The 19,128-nt window shown below is 47.3% G+C and overlaps 1 protein-coding gene across 4 annotated transcripts in view; it reads left to right on the forward strand.

Annotated features, from left to right (window-relative positions):
* The window catches only part of LOC119458616 (kinesin light chain), a 441,510-nt gene that overhangs the window by 224,934 nt on the left and 197,448 nt on the right, over positions 1 to 19,128 (forward strand). The gene's annotated exons all lie outside the window — the stretch shown is intronic.

Raw genomic sequence — 19,128 nt, forward strand, 5'->3', positions numbered from 1 at the left:
CGTAAAGGGCACCAGGGAAAGCTGCCGAGCAACTTCTTCGCGCACGAACTCCTTTATCTGGTGCATTAGAGGCGACTCGTCAACACCTAGCGTCAGACCTGAGACAGGGGCAAATTCTGAGGGCGGGTGTCGTGTGACAACTCGCTGCCTTCGAAGTTCGTCGTAACTTTGACACAGCGCAATGACGACAGACACTGTGGTCGGGTTCCGGGCGACCAACATGTGGAAGGCGTCGTCCTCAATTCCCTTGAGGATATGCCGGATCTTATCGGCGTCTGGCATCGTTGCGTCAACTCTGTTGCACAGATTAACGACGTCTTCGATATAGCTGGTGAAATTCTCACCTGGTTGCTGGGCGCGTCCGCGCAGGCGTTGTTCGGCCTGAAGTTTACGTACGGCAGGGCGACCAAAGATTTCCGTGAAGTTGGTCTTGAACGCCGACCATGTCGAGATGTCGGATTCGTGGTTCCGATACCACAAGTGCGCAACGTGGCTCAAGTAGAAAATTACGTTGTTGAGCTTATCCCTATCGTCCCAGTGGTTGTGCCTGCTGACTCTGTCGTACGAGGCGAGCCAGTCCTCGACGTCCTGATCACCGGTACCCGCAAAAATCGCAGGATCCCGCTGACGCTGCACGCCAGGACAGATGACAGTTGGTGCCGTGACTGCTGCTTCTTGGGCTGGATCGTCAGGCATGGTTCGAGAAGACTGGGCTGGATCGTCCGGCATGGGCCGAGATGATTGAAGGGTTCGGCTGCGAAGTTCCAGCGTTGATGGAGTCGTACCCAGCACCTCCACCAAATGTGAAGGTGTTTATTGACAGGATTGAGAGGTCGAACTCGGTGCGGCAGTCAGAACCCTGCGAGCAGTCAGGACAAGCCCCGTGCGTAAAAGCGCTGGTGATGCGCCTGACCGACCGGCACTTCTTCGTCGTAGTTCATACACCGGAGATGCACCTGACTAACCGGCACTTCTTCTTCCTTACAACACATTCATTAATGGCGTAAACTTGAATCCTTGCATATTTCAGTCCGGTATGCCTCCGATATCGGTACTTGAGCCGATTTTGTCTTTAATATTTATTAATGATATAGTAAACGAAGTCTCAGTTAAAATAAGTTATGAGAAGAGGTTTTTTGGCGGTGTCCGTCAAGGACGCTACGAGTTCAAGGAACGGCGAGTCAGCGTGGCCGCCGTCTCCAAAGACACCAGCGACAAGCAGCGCAAACTGAGCGGGCCGAGCGTTGGCGATGCCGCTGGACAGAGGCGCGTCTTCTTCACAGGTTACACGCAGATAACTGTAATCTAAATCATGAAATTCTTAACGCAAATGACCAAGCTGCTTTAAAGGCTTCACTGGCGAATGTTCAGGCCTCGTGCACAAAGCCCAAAATGAGAATTCATGAAAAATTACTGTAGTGATGACAATAACGCGTTAGCGAGATCCACTTAGAGACACATATCCCGTCATTGCATGGCGATGCTCCGTCTTCGGCTAGTAAGTGTGGATAGTTGTGCACCTTGATAAGATCAGACTTGAAATGAAACGAGCATATTTCCTATGTCGAAAAGAAAGGGATTATGCAATTGGGGTACTTGAGAAGAACCCTTCGAAATTTGACCCGCGAAATCAAATTATTGGCTTATAAATATTTAGTATGCCCCGTCAGGGATTTGGAACCCGTACAGCGAAGTTAATTTTAGAGAGATTGAAATGACGCAGAGAAAGGCCATGAGATTCTTCTATAGTGCTTACATATGCCAAGTGCACTCCTAGGGGATGCCCCAACTCGAAGCTTTGCGATCACGTTGGGAACAGGAGAGGCTGCAGTATCTATACTTGCACTAGCATGACCAACTATATATATATAGGGAAATCGAAAAGCAATTACATAGAATCGCTAGCGGGACGTCACACTAGATCAAGCTGCCCAAAATAAGCTTAACAAATATTTTAGCCAATACTGAGCTATACGGAAATTCGTTTTCCGCTCTCAATATCCGCCAGTGAAACCAGCGGCCTGCAAGGGCCAGTTGCGTGGGTGCGCAACAGTACAATCATTCATGTCTGCGATTAAAGAACTGTAAAAGAAAACCGATGAGCTTTCTTTGTCAGCATTTCCACGAGTATGCGCGCTTTTTGTAGCATCGAGGGCCTCATCCAGATCAGTTGTCGCGTGTTTGGCGGAACACCGGTAACTTCCCGTTTTTTATCTACTAATCTTTTCTCCCTTTTATGTATTACGCAGTGTTTACGCGCAAGTATTACGAGTGCTAAAGAGGGAAAAAATTAAAAAAGTGTGTGTATATGTATATAGCCACACCGACTGCATTAGTTGTTGGCTTATTCTGATAGGACTATATATATATATATATATATATATATATATATATATATATATATATATATATATATAGGTGGCTAACCCCCGTATTCACAAACGCACCTCGACTCGACCCTCCACTCGAAATGCTCCTTGAGTGAAGAAAGCTCGAGCGTTTTACTCGAGAATCTCAAGGTAGGCCCGCAGCTACCTTGAATCGCTCCTTGAGTGAAGTTAGTGCGCAAACATGGCTGCGTCGTGATCTGTCGCTCGCCTCGTCGGCTTTTTCAGATGGACGCCAGTTGCCTCCGCAGCTTTTCTTTCGTTAACGATGCTGCGCATCTTTAAGGGCATCGTTTTACGGACTGGTGCAATCCTCTGGAGCGCTTCGGCAACGGAGTAATTCTACTGTGGCACCGATACAGACCGGCCGTCCTGTCAAGAAGACTGCCAGCTAGTGCAGTGACCTGTCGTCTTATTCCGTGCATGAGTCAGTTGATGACCTGCATACGTGCATTCTTCGTGCGATTGCTTCGAAACTACTATCAGCGCCAGTGCAGTGTTTCTCGCGGGGGATCATACAAAGCAGCATCATTTGAAACGCGGCACGATACATAACTGCGGCAGACTTCGAACCTATGAAAAGAAAACAACTGCGAAGATTCCTGCCATAAGCGGGTGTATTGCCTGTGTGATCGATTGCTGGATGCGGGTCTGGCTGCGCGAGCGCCGGCGTTCGCTCCGCCTGAGCGGTTTGTACTCGGGTGCATCACTTACTACGCTATTCCAAGGACGGCGAAGCGCACCACAGCAAGGCGAGATTCTCTAAAAACGACCAGGTGCGTTCACTTTTCTGTTTCTCTATTATTTCATGCAGTCAGTTGCTCTAGGAAAAACAAAAAAGTATACTGTAATTTTGCGTGGGACGTGTGGCAGTAGCTGCTATTTACAGTCGTTAGCAACAATTACGTGAGCCTTGCTTCAAAATATTCAGTTTAATTAGCTTATACTTATGAACATCCAAGCCCAACGAGGAAGTGAGCAACCATGAAATGGTTTTCATAATTATACCTGCAGGTATACAGAGGGAATGTAATGTTTTTTTCCAATACAAAACATTGAATAACAATACAAGAGAGGATAGTTTTTGTACATCACATTATCTTTATTGTGATAAAAAAAGCTGTAGCAGTTGACCCAGCTCCTAATACAGAAGACGCTAGCAAGTGGTAGCAGATATATGTCACATATATTTGTTGCGCACATTCCAGCTATTAGTGAGTGCATTATGTAAGTGTTAGATTGCTGCATGTCGGTCTGGCTGTGCAAACGCCAGAGCAGTTTAAAACTGTATCTTTGCAAATATGAATGAGAACAGTCCGAGCTTACCAATGTACAAAAAAATCGGCTTCCTGAACACAATGAAAATCTTTAACGAATGTATTTACTTCGAAAAGTAAACCGATGAAAACGAATACTGTACCTAAGCTAGTTTTTATGTGCGTTAACATCATTGTATGTTTATAACCAACCACTTCTCTTTTGCAGGAACCAGGCTGCCAACGCAACCACGCAGAGCAACTGCCTTTTCAAGGGTGCTGCGCTTGCGTTGGTGTGCAAGCGGAGAAGAGTGGAGCTCCAGTTAATGTGTACTGCTGCACTGTAGTCGTTGTCGCACTATTTTGGCTAAAACATCTATCTCCTTTCTGACATCCTAACAGCTCAAACATCACCACTAAAGGCATTTTTCATAAATCTGCCTTCATAGGCACCTAGCAGCTTCAGTCTGTATTTTTCATCCAGGTTTCTTTTCTTAAGCCATATTTAATAAAGCAGTCTGTATCACTGAATTATTTCTTGTCAGTCCAAGTGTCAATTTCTGAAACAATAAATTAAAATTATCCTCGTCTTTTTGTGTTCTGATAAGACTGCAAAAAGAGCGTGGACTCTGATCCTACAAACACAAGCAGTAGTACTACGGACAAAGCTATTTTATAATAAAACACCATCCGTGTTCTAGACAGTAGACTAGCAGTGTTCTAGACCATAGCATACCGTCGGGTGTGGCCACCCGACGGTATGCAGTGGTAAATCCTTACAGAATATACGCTGTTTCAGCTCCGTTTCTAACTTCAGCTTAAGATTAATTATGAAGGCCGGAACAATGAATTTGTTCCATTCGATGCGGATCACAGTTGGCTTCCATGGGGCTTGCAGAAGTTCAGTAATTGACAGAGGAACAGAGCGTGTCTTGTGGGATCCCACAACAGGCTGCTGAAAAATACAGCATAGAGCGTATTACTACCATGAGTTCAGCAAAGCTGAGATCAACCATTAAAATTATGGTATATTTGTTGATGTACACTTGCTCATGCAAAAGTAGCTTCAACATTCCACTAAATACTTCAGTGCTGCATTGCAAATTGTGGGCAGTAAAAAGCTCACGTCTCAACCGCAACCCAATATGGGCAACTCATGACCTCGCAGATCATAATCATGACTATGCTCTTCAAAACAACTATATATGACTGTTAAAGAGGAAACGAAATATGAGTTTGATTTCATTATGGCATAGCTGTTTCATGTTTGCGGTTTTAAATAACACGGCGTGCATTTCACCATTTTGTCAATGTGGCCAGACATAACATCAATATTATTAATGATAAGTATCAAAAATAAGCACACACTAACTACCGGGCTGATCAGTCAAGTACTTCCGCAGCACCTAAGTTCTTTCAGGGAAGCGAGATGGTGCATTTCCAACAGGCAGACACCGTATCTATCGATGCTTTCCCGTCAGTCACATGTCTTACAGTGCAACAAAGACGTTGATTTTTTTCCATCAGCTGGTCTTTCCAAGGCCCACATCCTGCAGCAGAATGCCAAAAATGGTATGTACATAGGGCGTTCGCACGCTAAGTTCAGTGCAGCTAAGCAACTGAAATGAAAAGACATAGCACAACTAAAAAAAAAAAAAAAATCTGGGCGTTGCGTGAACTAGAAAGCACAGTTTATGGAAAGTGCAGGAGATGTTACGACATAGCACATTGAAAAAGGTAAGACGAAAAAACACTAATGCTGGTAATGAAGTACTGAGAAGTGAGTTTTCGGAAAAATAAAAGATTGCGTAGCGTATATGTGAACTGAAGCAGCACTGGAAATGCAGGCACCAGAGCTGGTTCACTGACGATATGTGCTACAATTTGAACAAACCGACTAACCACCACGGCTTCTAAAATAAAGTACAGGACTGAAAAACGTTTGTTTCCTTAAAACTGCCGGAGCTACGCACTCAACCATATGCATTCTGGCACATGTATAGTACAACTGCTTCTTCTCTACTGAAAGATACGCGATAATGGAATGATCATCGGACACAGTCGCGGAGCGGTGTCTTGTGCATTTATGTTTAAACAATTGAACCGATAACAGATTGTCGCGCCGAATCTCCCACAAGCTCCAATGCAAAAAAAAAGAGGAACATCTCGCGAAATATCATGCTGCCTCGAATAGTATGCTTCGGGTGCTAATGCTCGCAGCATGAGCAACTGGAGCCAGTCATGCTAGGATACATCGGACACGTTTTATCGATAGCGCGGTGGCAATTTCACGAGAACCGCAACAGAGTAATGTGCTTCCATGCATAAACTGCTCACTCACCCTTATTTTTTGTCCTGTTGCTTTCAGAAAGCTTTCAGCAGCACATGGTCTTGAAGTCAAACAAAGCTGCCTATCGGCCGTTATATGCGTTGCCTCCTTCGAAGTCAATCCGGCTCGATCACAGTACACACACGGACAATATCATCCATAATAACCACGAATAACAACTGCAACGTGAACCGCAAATTAAGCACAAGGAAACAATGAGCAGCAGACAAATTCGGGCGCAAATTTTCTTATTTCTCGGCCATGCGCCATGCTCAGCTGCTGGGGTGCGATCGTTGCCAGACCTCTAACACAGCTCCCGCTTGATCTATCAGTCGTAAGCTAACAGTGGCAGCGCTGCCGACCTAAATTTGTACATTGCGCCGTGTTGTCATTTTATAACGAAGCCAAATTAACGGAAACACATATCTGTCTTAAAGGGACACTAAAGAGAAACAGGAAGTTGAGCTGGAATAAAAGAGGGACCTTCAGGAATGCATGCAGTTTTTGTTGGGTGCAAAAATATGAGTTATTAGCGGAGAAATTCGTAAACAAAGACCAAATATCTCTTCCTCAATTTCTCTCACCCCAGATTTGGCGCTGAAGCAGTGTCGTCACAGATTGCATTGCTCTCAGCGAATCAGAATGCGCCATGATACGTCACCGCTTGCGTAAACGGCCGAGGCGCTGGGCTGGATGAATCATGGCTGCATGCATGGTCGCTGCGTTTGCGTTCGCCGCGATGGATACCGTAGCTGCCGCTGAACCTTGCAACGAAGCGCTCGCCAGGAAAGCAGGACTGCATTTCAGCGATATTCAGTGAAACGGAGCGCGAAATGATCCTCTGTGCTCGAGCGGTAGGTGTTTCCGCGTGCGATGGCGGTGAACCGCCGGCCGCGCCGGCGGAATGCAGAGCTTCGTTTTCGTCGATGGGAGGCGAAGCGTCCGGTCCGCCAGGCGACGATGTTCCCGACAGAACAAGCGTAGAAAGTTGTGCACGTACTCGGTATGGTTATTTCGTGGCTTTATTTAATGACATTCAGCACTCACCGAGCCGCCAGTTTGCTGCTGCAGCCCCACCGGTAGGAGGTTTGATGAAGGTCGCATTGAGGGAACAGCTGCTCGAGAAAGGACTGGCCTCTGGGGCACGCCAAGATACTTCCCGAGGGCAAGATTATACACATAATCCGAGGGCGAGAAATGCAGAGAGCACACCATCGGTTTCTCCGGCTCTTTTGCCGTTTTATCATCGGCAGAGCACTGAGCCATTGCGAACGCCGGGGAGCCGGGGCTCTCGGAGCGACGCCACATGAAACGACACAATCGAGTCAACACTGCCGCTGCCCCTGATCAAGCGCCTTGGGCCATTTATACAGCCCTCAACACTACACACACGAGGCATTTTCTGGCTGTTTCCCGCGAAGTCAACGTTTTTCGAGCCACGCAACACGCAACCAAACACCGTAGAGCGGAACAAGCGCGCGCGACGATGCATTGACCAAAAACGAAACTACGAAACTATCACGGCCGCATGTTTCGCCATGCCATTTTTTCTTATTTATTTAATTTTGTGCTAAACTTGTACTTCCTCGCTTGAAACGGTTTAAAAAGTTGGAAAATGCTGTTTATGTACGTTTAAGGCGTATTTCATTTTGCATTTTATTAACAGCGATAAATCGCTCTCGACCAATCGCGACCGGCCTGCGTTTGTAATCTCCGACGTCACATCACGTAGTGCGGGAATTTCGAAGGGGCGTCAGCACCTATTCTTCAGTTTTTCGCTATTTTCTCGCTTATTAAACATATGTTTGCAGTAAGAATGGTATGGCTGTGATCGTGAAAGAATAATCTACCATTTAAGCCCAACTTCCGGTTTCTCTTTAGTGTCCCTTTAAATAATTGGGCTTTTGCTATGCGCATTTAAGGATAGCCTCGATATCAGACGCTTTTCTCGGTCGGTGCACTTCACTCGAGTCAAGGGCGCATTTTCAAGGCGTTCCTTGGCGGAGGAAAAGTGAAGTAGTGTTCATGAAACGCAACGGCGCCTTGAGTGAAGGAACGCTCGTCGCCTCGACTTGGCTGAGTCGAGGAGAAGCGCTGAGTGAAGGCGTGTTTAAGAATGCGGGGGTAAGGAAAGTACGACATTCGTTGTATTTGCACAGTATATTTTGCAAACGTTTCGGCTGGTGGACCAGCCTTCATGCTAGCGGTTCACTTTTTCGAATCCTGCCGTCGGACCGTTGTATTTGTTTATTAGGAAGGTCACGGCTACTAGTGATCCCAAGGGCACATATCGGCCCACGTTTTAGACTGCAGTATCTCCGGGATCGGCTCACGAAAGAGGCTAGAAACCGTAGGCGGTACGGAAAAGTAATGGTAACTCGCTAAGAAAGACTTCGCCACTAAGTAAAAAAAAAAACACGTGGTATCTGCAGGCATACTGATTAGTCGGAACACGATAGGGATACATCGGGATGAGAGAGTAAACGCGTGTAATTGATATTATAATTGCGAAATAAATGACAGAAGTTGGGCCGGTCAAATATGACCAGTGGTCCATTAGCGTAACACGATGGGTACTAAGCAGGGGTGTGTGAATAGCTATTTTTGAGACCGAATCAAATACGAATCGAATAGTTCCACAAACTCGAATCTAATGGAATGTTGATTGTTTTTCCGAACAGTTCCCGTATAAAAAAATTCAACAGCCCCTCCCCTGTCGAGGAAATGGGGGTAAGCGAAGCTTGTCGTGTGTTTCTCCGGTGTTACTCGGAACGAATTGCACTAACGAGTACCACGTTGGAATCGAACCACAACCGGTCAGACGCACTGCAGCTGGCTCCGAAATTCAGGTGCAGAAACTCGCGTTGAAACCTGGCCGTCGCACCGGGGAAGTTGGCGCTAGCGTTGCCGAGGCGTGCACCACCGTTGTTAGGTTCCTGGAGGTCAAGACGACGCTGATGTTTCGTCTGGGCTTCGGAAGCCCGCACGCTAGAATCGGCACGTCGACGACGAGCACTTTCCCGAAAGAGTTCGCGGTGCCGTTGCTCAAATGCAGCCTGCGTCTCGGCGGTACGCAGCACTCAGGCCTTCCCATCCGGACGCCGAAACTAATCTGAGGCGAGGGAAGCCCGGCGGAGCGCACGCCGATCCCCTTTCCTTTTCCTCCCCGCGACACACCAAACGACCCTGATTGGTCGCGCGCATCACCTGATCCGGCGCCGGCGTAGCTTTCCCCGCACCCGCTCTTTCTTTCTTTATTCCTTTCTTTATTTCTTGTTCCCGGCTCATACCCGCATATCCCTCGCTCATACCCGCATACCCAATGCGGCTATGCGCCACACGTGTGTTTTTGCGTGATAACAATGCCACCGAAACGGGTGAGCCAATAAAGCTTCGCTGAAAAATCCGAGGACACCTGAGCACTCCTTATGAGTTGTGAATGCGAAAGCATTAATATACAATTGAACGCCGCTGAGCGCTCCTTCGTGTTTTGCGCTGCGAGTAATGTTCTAGAAGTTTGCTGCAGGGTATAGGCACCGGGCGGCCGTTGTAAGGCGCTAGCGGCGCGCCGGCGATATGCTGGCGAACAGCGCCGCGAACGGCACCTGTCAGAGCACTGGCATGTGAAGCAGACGACGGGACGAAGGCGCTCGGTGCTTCCAGTGATTTGGCACTGCGGGTTTTAAGGGCTGACCCACCGGAAAACGCATTTTCGTGTGTCTGCTTTTGAGAAAGGTCGTCACTTGTACGAGGCAGATCACATTCGTGGCATCAAGTAGTATATAAAGCAGAAAACGAGCGCAAATTGCGATGCAAATACACCACGCGAACGGAGCTCACCGCGGTAAGATAACACGTGGAACTCCAGCAGTTATATTCCAGATGGTATTTTGCTGTGCGCGTTAACATTCTCGCGTATTTAATCGTGTAAATAGGCGAAGAACACAAAAATTATGGAGAGAAAAAAAATTAGACCTACGTCTTCCTTATTCTGTTTCTTGAGCTGCTTCGCCGATCGGACATGTGTCAGTCGTTCTCTGTCCGTTGTAGTTCTTTTATCTTTGCAATGCTTCCCCATTCTTAATGGCTTATAAACTAGCCCAATCTTCAGTCACGCCTATTTTATATAGCTTAGCGCGACGGGAGCCGTCGGTGGCGGCGAGTGTGAACACGCCACTGTGTTGGCGTTCGCCGTCGATGCACAGCACAGTCGTGTGCCGGACTCAACCAGAGTTGGGAATTGCTAGGAAGGAAAATGTACATTAAATGAAGACTGATACACTGATAATACGGCAAAATAACTACAAATCTGAGTGTTCGCCTTCGGTTCCCAAGCTCCGGAGCCGTTACACTGCGGAGGCGAAGACAGGCAAGTGGGACACGAAGCTCTTGCGTATGAACGGCTCTTTTATTAACGTTAGGACAACTAGACCATAGCAAATCAGCGTCGGAAATGTACAGTGCCCAGCGATTGAAGCGCTGGCAGCGCGCGGCTGCCGCCGTTTTTTTTTTCCGCGCCACAGGTGAGCGCCGTGGGACCAAATGCAGTCATAATGCGTTACTAAGGTTCTCGATTTCACTCTACACCACAATGCATCAGTTTGGCGACCCCAGCGCTTACAGACAGTGCAAAAAGCGCTGGCGACCACGCGATTCGAGTATCGCGTTTCAATTGCTGAGCACTGTACGCGCTGTTGCCTACAGACCGCACATATACAGACTTTCCGCCTGAAAAACGCGATTCCGCGATGAACAACGATTGAATTTAAGGCCTAACCAGTTTCAGTCATGTTTCAGTAACTGCTGGTGCACCCAAAAACGCAACATGTTTGATCAGACTTGGTTTCAAGGCAGCGCCTGCTGCGCGCGGCCCGGCCGCCACATGCGATACATTCGCGGCGCAGCCGCATGAAGGCGCCACCGGTCCAAATTCATCCCGCGCCCGGTGCCTATACTCTCGAGCTTTGCGATTAAATTGGCGCGGGTTATTTTTTTTTTACATTGTCTACATTAGCATGTTGGCTGTAGACCGGAATCATTTGGACGATATTGCTGAGAAATCAAGGACGCCGCATGCCATTGACGTCCTGGGCGAAGAGACCGAGGCCAGCATGCGCGCGCAGCAGCTAAGTCCAGTGGGGGTGAGAGAGAGAGAGAGAGACGGACCGCGCGCCGGCTTCCGAAAGCGAGATGGCTGTACCCGTACTTGCGCGTAACGCGAGTGCCTCGGCGACGGCCACTCGCCTTGCCCCGCTGCGTCGCTTCGCCGTAGCTTCTCCGTCGAGGCGCGCTAGTTACGTGGCGTCGCGGTGGTGCCCTCTCCTCTCTCAACACCTGGTGCGCTAACGCGGCAGCAACTGTTCGGGTTCGCCTGCTCTGCTGCCTCGAGGGGCGCTCGAGACGTGGTGTCGCTGCCAATGGCAATTTACGTGCCGTTTCTCCTCTAGAGACGCCGGCTTTTTCGCTCAATGAGCCATTTGATGCTTTCGCATCAATATACAGGCTGCGCACCATTCATAATAATAATCATCATAAGCCTATGGTTATGTCCACTGCTGGACGAAGACCTCTCCCTGTGATCTCCAAGTACGCCTGTCTTGCGCTAGCTGATTTCAACTTTCGCCAGCAAATTTCCTAACTTCATCACCCCACCTTGTTTTCTGCCGTCGTGGACTGTGCTTTCCTTCTTTTGGTATCCATTCTGTAACTGTAATGGTTCATCGGTTATCCATCCTATGCATTACATGGCCTGCCCAGCTCCTTTTTAAATGCGAAACATTTCTTGGCGAACATTTGCCACTTTGACAGTATCTATCTAGCCGCCTACGTCTTGGTGCTTTCATGGTCATTTGGTTAACTTGGTAGGTACCAAAATTGCCATAGTACAACAGCGTATGACGAACATAAATGATAGGTCATGAAATGAATATAATGACATGTGTGCCATGTAGGTCATGAAACAGCCACCTACGTCTTGGTGCTCTCATGGTCGTTTTGTTTATTTGGTATGTACCAAAATTGGCATAGTATGACAAGAGCATATGATGAACATAAATTATTGGTCATGACTTAAAGGTCATGCCATGTGCGTCATGTAGGTCATGAAAGAGCCGCCTACGTCTCGCTGCTCTCATGGTCGTTTGGTTAACTTGGTATGCAAATAGAATGGGCTCTGACATTGGTACTAAGTGAAGGAAACACTAAAGGATGATGGTAGAAGTCATAGTTATGAGCATATTTCAGCAAAATGACAATGACTCAGCAAAAAATGATCAACACTCAAAAACCCCTGGAATGGGTTTAGACATGGGCACAGTGAAATAAACACTAAAGGATGATGATAGAAGTCAGTCATAAGCATGACTAAGCAAAAATGACCATGACTCAGCGAAAAAAGATTCGCACTCAAAAACCACTGGAATGGGTTCGGGCGTGGGCACCAAGTGAAGGAAACACTAAAGGATGCTGGTGGAAGTCATGGTCATGATCACGACTAAGCAAAAATGACAACGACTCAGAGAAAATGATTAACACTGAAAAACCACTGGAATGGGTTTGGACGTGGGTACTAAGTGAAGGAAAGACTAAAAGATGATGGGAGAAGTCATAGTCGTGATCATGACTCAGCAAATATGACAATGACTCAGAGAAAATGATTAACATTGAAAAAACATTGGAATAACCGGACGTGGGCATTAAGTGAAGAAAACACTAAAGGGTGATGGTACAAGTCATAGTCACCAGCATGACTCAGCAAAAAACAATGACTCAGCGAAAAAGCTTAACACTCAAAAAACTACTGAAATGGGTTCGGACATAAATGATAGGTCATAGGTCATGACATGCGTGTCATCTAGGTCATGAAACAGCCGCCTACGCCTCGGTGCTCCCATGGTCGTTTTGTCAACATGCTAGGCTCCCCGTACACTGCTTCGCATAACATCGATTCCCACAGGGCGTGGGATCTGCCGGCTGTTTTCTCTTAATGTCATTTAGAATATCGGCTATCCCCGTTTGCTCTCTGCCCCACACCGCTCTCTTCCTGCCTCAACGTTAGGCCTAACATGTTTCGTTCCTTCGCTCTTTGTGTGGTCCTTAACTTATTCTCGAATTTCTTTCTTAACCTCCAAGTTTCTGCCCCATATGTTAGCACCGGTAGAGTGCAATGATGTACACTTATCTTTTCAACGACAGGGCTAAGCTCCCACTCAGGATTTGGCGATGCCTGCCGTATGCACCCCAACTCAATTTTATTCTTCTGTAAATTTCCTTCTCATGATTAGGGTCCCATGTGAATAATATACATAGATAAACGTATTCCTTTACAGACTCTAGAGGCTGACTGGCGATCCTGAATTCTTGTTCCGTTGCCAGGCTATTGATCATTGCCTTTGTCTTCTGCATATTAATCTTCAACCCCACTTTTACACTTTCTCGGTTAAGGTCCTCAATCATTTGCTGTAATTCGTCCCCATTGTTGCTGAATAGGACACTGTCATCTGCAAACCGATGGTTGCTTAGATATTCGCCATTGATCCTCACTCCTAAGCCTTCCCTGTCTAAGAGCTTGAATACTTCTTCTAAGCATGCAGTGAAAGAAGCATTGCAGAGATTGTGTCTCCTTGCCTGACCCCTTTCTTGATGGGTAACTTTCTACTTTTCCTGTGGAGAACCAAGGTATCTGTGGAAACTTTGTAGATATTTGCCAATATGTTCACGCATGCCTCATGTACTGCTTGATAACGCAATGTCTCTATGACTACTGGCGTCTCTATTGAATAAAATGCCTTTTAATAATCTATGAAAACCATATAGAGAGGTTGATTGTACTCCGCAGATTTCTCGATTACCTGATTGATGACATGGATATGATCTATCGTAGAATATCCCTTCCTGAAGCCAGCCTGTTCTCTTGGTTGACTGTAGTCAATTGATGCCCTGATTTTATCGGAAATTATCTTGGTGAATATTTTATACACTACTGAAAGCAAGCTAATGGGTCTATAATTCTTCACTTCTTTAACGTCTGCCTTCTCATGGATTAGTATGATGTTGGCGTTCTTCCAGCTCTGTGGTACACTTGAAGTCGTGAAGCATTGCGTATAAATGGCCGCAAGCTTTTCAAGCATGATAACTCCTCCAACTTTGATTAAATCGACTGTTATTCCGTCTTCTTCAGCAGCTTTTCTAGTGGTCATGTCTTGGAAGGCCCTTCTAACTTCATCGCTAATTATAGAAGGAGCCTCTGTATCCTGTTCATCACTACTTCGAATGAAAGTAGCTTGGCTACTCTGGCCAGTGTACAGGTCGGCATAGAATTCTTCCGCTGCTTTTACTATGTCATCGAAATTGCTGATAATATTAACCTGCTTATCTTTCAGTGCATACAGTTTTATTTTCAGTGATTTCATACTGCGTCCATATTTTACGGCTTCCTCAATCTTTCCCACGCTATAATTTCGAATATGCTTTACTTTCTTCTTGTTGATCAGTTTTGACAGTCCAGCTAATGTTATCTGATCTCTTTATTTGACACTTTCATGTTTTGCCGTTTCTTTATTAGGTCCTTTGTTACTTGGGAGAGCTTACCTGCTGGTTGCCTTGGTGCCTACTGGTAACTTGCGCACAATTACTATGAAACAATTTTACCATCGTGGTGTGCACATCAATAAAACGTTTCTCCCATTACACTGCACGTTATAACGCATACTTATAACGCATAACGCATACTGCTAAAAGCGTAGAGAGAGAATTAGGAACTACTAAGCAGTTTGTTGGCACAATCAGCGCTCTTGAGACAATACGCTATTATGCCTTATCAATTTGTAAATATAACCCTGTGGACATAGTCATAGATAGTTAATACCTACGCATGCGGCACCACCCACGTACACAGCGTGTCAGCGCATGCATACGTAGCGAAGCGCGCGCCCACTAACATCAATAGTTGGCCAGACGTAAAAGTTCAGAGGTGCTCTCTGGCACGCGAGGGAGTCGGTCGCGGAGGCACCCTAGGTCGCGTGCAGCTCGGAGCCGCCATAGGCCAGCTTCAGAGACTTATAGAGAACTCGCGCGCCTTCCTTTATTCGGAGCAATGGATCGGATCGATCATGGAATATGTGAGCGGCACGCGAGAACACGCACAACGTCACGCAGTGCTAACAGCGGTCGCTACGCCACGCGTGGAAAGCTGTGGGCGCGTGCAAGGCGCCGGGCGTGCTCTCGCGTACTGCGCATGCGCAGAGCCGCCCTCGAGGGCACCCTACGTACACAGAGCTGTTGCGGACATCTCACTATAAGTGTGTATTATCCGAGTATACCGTCGCGGGCACACGTGTGTGTCGTCAGCGGCAACGGGAGAGTGAAAAACAAAAGCACTCTATCTCTGGTTCAAATTGTCAGATGATACAAATATGGTATTCAGTATGATGCAATGAAAAGTATTCTGATTTAATCCGATGAGAGGACACAGGTGGTGCACTTATAGATAGCACCAAACAATACCCGTTTAAACAAAGTTTTATTGCGAGGGATCGTGCTTGGTGTGTGTGTTCTTCTCTCCCGCCCATGTTTTTCTGTTGCGCAATAATACTTTAGTGATCGTGCTTAGCCTGAAATGTCTGGCTGACTGAGCGACTTTGTTACGTCCACTGAGGATGGGATGAGACATGTCGCATTTTCGAGCGCAGCTCTTAAGTGCCCGTTCGTGCGGCGAGCGTCGGTGTTATCGGCATAACCGAGCGAACGAGCACAGCGAAAGATGGAAGCGAACGAGGCGCGCATCGGGGGATGAAAAAAGCGTCGAGAGCGCAGAGGCGCGAGGAGAAAAGCGGAGAGGAGGGTGCAGTGGAACCATGAGGCGGAAATCGGAGGAGGGTATGGCGAAAGCGTGAGAAGAAAAGCGTATTGCGGCGACGATGGCTACGAGATGGCGCCAGAGTAGCGCGCGTCGTCTGGTATATTTGGCGGCGGCGGCTATGAATCGCGCCCACGCGTCACCCACGCACAAGCTCTCGCGATCTCCAGATTATCGAGGCAGTCACGCAACACGTCGCTCCGTTTGCAACGTGCCGCACTGAGACCAGTTGTCCGCGCCAGCCAATATAACGCGAAATGAAAACACGTATAGAGATGCGCTCAAATTTCGCATTAGGGAGTATTGTAATCGTTGGTGATTTTTTTGCTTCAATTTCTTCTTTGATCGTGTACCGTCGACGGTGTAAACTATTCAGAAAGTACCAGAAGAATATTCGTAATTTGAAATAGTGAGTATTCTATTCCAGGGACTAATAAAATTATTCGCTATTTTAGTTTCAATTATGCACTGTGAGCTTCAGCTCTAAACATAGTTTTATTCAGAAACCTACTCAAGCAACCCTGAGAGCCGTTGGACGTTTTGCGAGAGGAGAGCGGGGAGCCGGAGTTTTTCAGCCTCAAACAATGTGAACGCAGTTTGTAATTCTGCCAATTAAATGCTTTCCGCCCTTTCGGCCCACTTCCTCCGTTCACAGCCCACATTCTAGTGCTAAGGGAAAGGAAACGCAGCCAACGACAGCGCAGAGATTTAGCAAGGGTGACGACATTTGCCCTAACATGGAGTCACCTGCCGCAAGGCTGCAGGGGTTACTAGGGCTCGCAGAAAAATACCTTTTAGCGGCACTTCACGTGAAGTACGCTGATGATTGTAAAACTACAAGGCATCTGTTGAACAATAATAATTACGACTGTAAGGCTATAGTAGACATAGCAATGTAGGTGTGGGCTTACACGAGCCTTTAGAGCGTAAGCTGTGCACAGAAGCCTGGCTGTACACAGTCAGGCAGTTAACGTTGTAGCACTTCCAATATGCTAGAACAACAGATTTTATAAAAGCAAAAGTTGAGGGTAGGTTTCCAGCAATAACATGTTTTACTCTGTCTGAACTCTTTCACTTCACTGTTGAGCACGAGGTCATGGGATAGACTGCCGGCCGCGGCGGCCGCATTTCGATGGAGGCGAAAATGCAAAACGCCCGTGTGTTTGCGTTGTCGTGCAAGTTAAAGGGACACTAAAGAGAAACAGGAAGTTCAGCTGGAATAAAATAGGGACTTTCAGGAATGCATGCAGTTTTTGTTGGGTGCAAAAATATGAGTTATTAGCGGAGAAATTCGTAAACAAAGACCAAATATCTCTTCCTCAATCTCTCACCCCAGATTTGGCGCTGAAGCAGTGTCGTCACAGATTTCATTGCTCTCGGCGAATCAGAATGCGCCATGATACGTCACCGCTTGCGTAAACGGCCGAGGCACTGGATGCATCATGGCTGCATGTATGGTCGCTGCGTTTGCGTTCGCCGCGATGGATACCGTTGCTGCAGCTGATCCTTGCAACGAAGAGCTCACCAGGGAAGCAGGACTGCATTTCAGCGATATTCAGTGAAACGGAGCGCGAAATGATCCTCCGTGCTCGAGCGATAGGTGTTTCCGCGTGCGATGGCGGTGAGCCGCCGGCCGCGCCGGCGGAGAGCTTCGTTTTCGTCGACGGAAGGCGAAGCGTCCGGTCCGCCAGGCGACGATGTTCCCGACAGAACAAGCGTAGAAAGTTGCGCACGTACTCGGTATGGTTATTTCGTGGCTTTATTTAATGACATTCAGCACTCACCGAGCCGCCAGTTTGCTGCTGCAGCGGCACCGGAAGGGGGTTTGATGAAGGCCGCATTGAGGGAACAGCTGCTCGAGAAAGGACTGGCCTCTGGGGCACGCCAAGATACTTTCCGAGGGCAGGGTTATACACATAATCCGAGGGCGAAAAATGTAGAGAGCACACCATCGGTTTCTCTGGCTCTTTTGCCGTTTTATCATCGGCAGAGCACTGAGCCATTGCGAACGCCGGGGAGCCGGGGCTGACCGCGCGACACCACATGAAAGGACACAATCGAGTCAACACTGCCGCTGCCCCTGAGCAAGCGCCTTGGGCCATTTATACAGCCCTCAACACTACACACACAAGGCATTTTCTGGCTGTTTCCCGCGAAGTCAACGTTTTTCGAGCCACGCAACTAGCAACCAAACACCGTAGAGCGGAACAGGCACACGCGACGATGCATTGACCAAAAACGAAACTACTAAACTATCACGGCCGCATGTATCGCCATGCCATTTTTTCTTATTTATTTAATTTTGGGCTAAACTTGTACTTCCTCGCTTGAAACGGTTTAAAAAGTTGGCAAATGCTGTTTATGTACGTTTAAGGTGTATTTCATTTTGCGTTTTATTAACAGCGCTAAATCGCTCTCGACCAATCGCGACCGGCCTGCATTTGTAATCTCCGACGTGAGAACGTGTAGTGCGGGAAATTCGAAGGGGCGTCAGCACCTATCCTTCAGTTTTTCGCTATTTTCTCGCCTATTAAACATCTGTTTGCAGTAAGAATGGTATGGCTGTGATCGAGAAAGGATAATCTACCATTTAAGCTCAACTTCCGGTTTCTCTTTAGTGTCCCTTTAAAGAAACCCCAGGTGGTCAAGATTAATTCGGAGCCCTCCACTTCGGCGTGACTCATAATCAGAACTGACTTTGGCGCGTAAAACGCCTGAAAGAAGAAGACTGGGGAGCAAGATTAAAACAAGGGTCGCGCGTCCTCCTGAAATTAAAGTACTGTAAATCCCCGAAGTCTTTCTTGGCGAGAACGTGAACGCGCTTGTGCTCGCGAAAATTTCTCACACGCCTAGACATACGAGCAGCGACTGATGATGTGGGACGACTGAATATCGACTCCTTTGTAAATGGAGTGCTCAGACATTGCATCCAGAACTGTGGGAGATAACTCTGATACTAAGTTAAGCTGCGTGGTGATCGGGAAATCAAAAAGAACGGCAGCTGTTCTTATTCGTAAATATGTACAAAAGTTTGATATGAAAGTCAGTCAACTTGTGTCGTATCTTTCAAATATGCTGGATATTTGAGCGAGCGTGTACTCACCGGGGGCGTCGTCGTCTTCTTCCTTCTTTTGAAGGATTTGATTGAATTGAATTTAGGGGTTTTACGAGCAAAAACCACAATGTGATTATGACGCACGCCGTAGTGGGGCACTATGGATTAATTTTGGCCACCAGGGGGTAATTATACCGGGCCCCCAATGCACAGGACACGCGCGTTCTTGCATTTCGCTCTCGCCG

The sequence above is a fragment of the Dermacentor silvarum genome, chromosome 7 (assembly GCF_013339745.2).
Source record: "Dermacentor silvarum isolate Dsil-2018 chromosome 7, BIME_Dsil_1.4, whole genome shotgun sequence".
Taxonomy (NCBI): Eukaryota; Metazoa; Arthropoda; class Arachnida; order Ixodida; family Ixodidae; genus Dermacentor; species Dermacentor silvarum.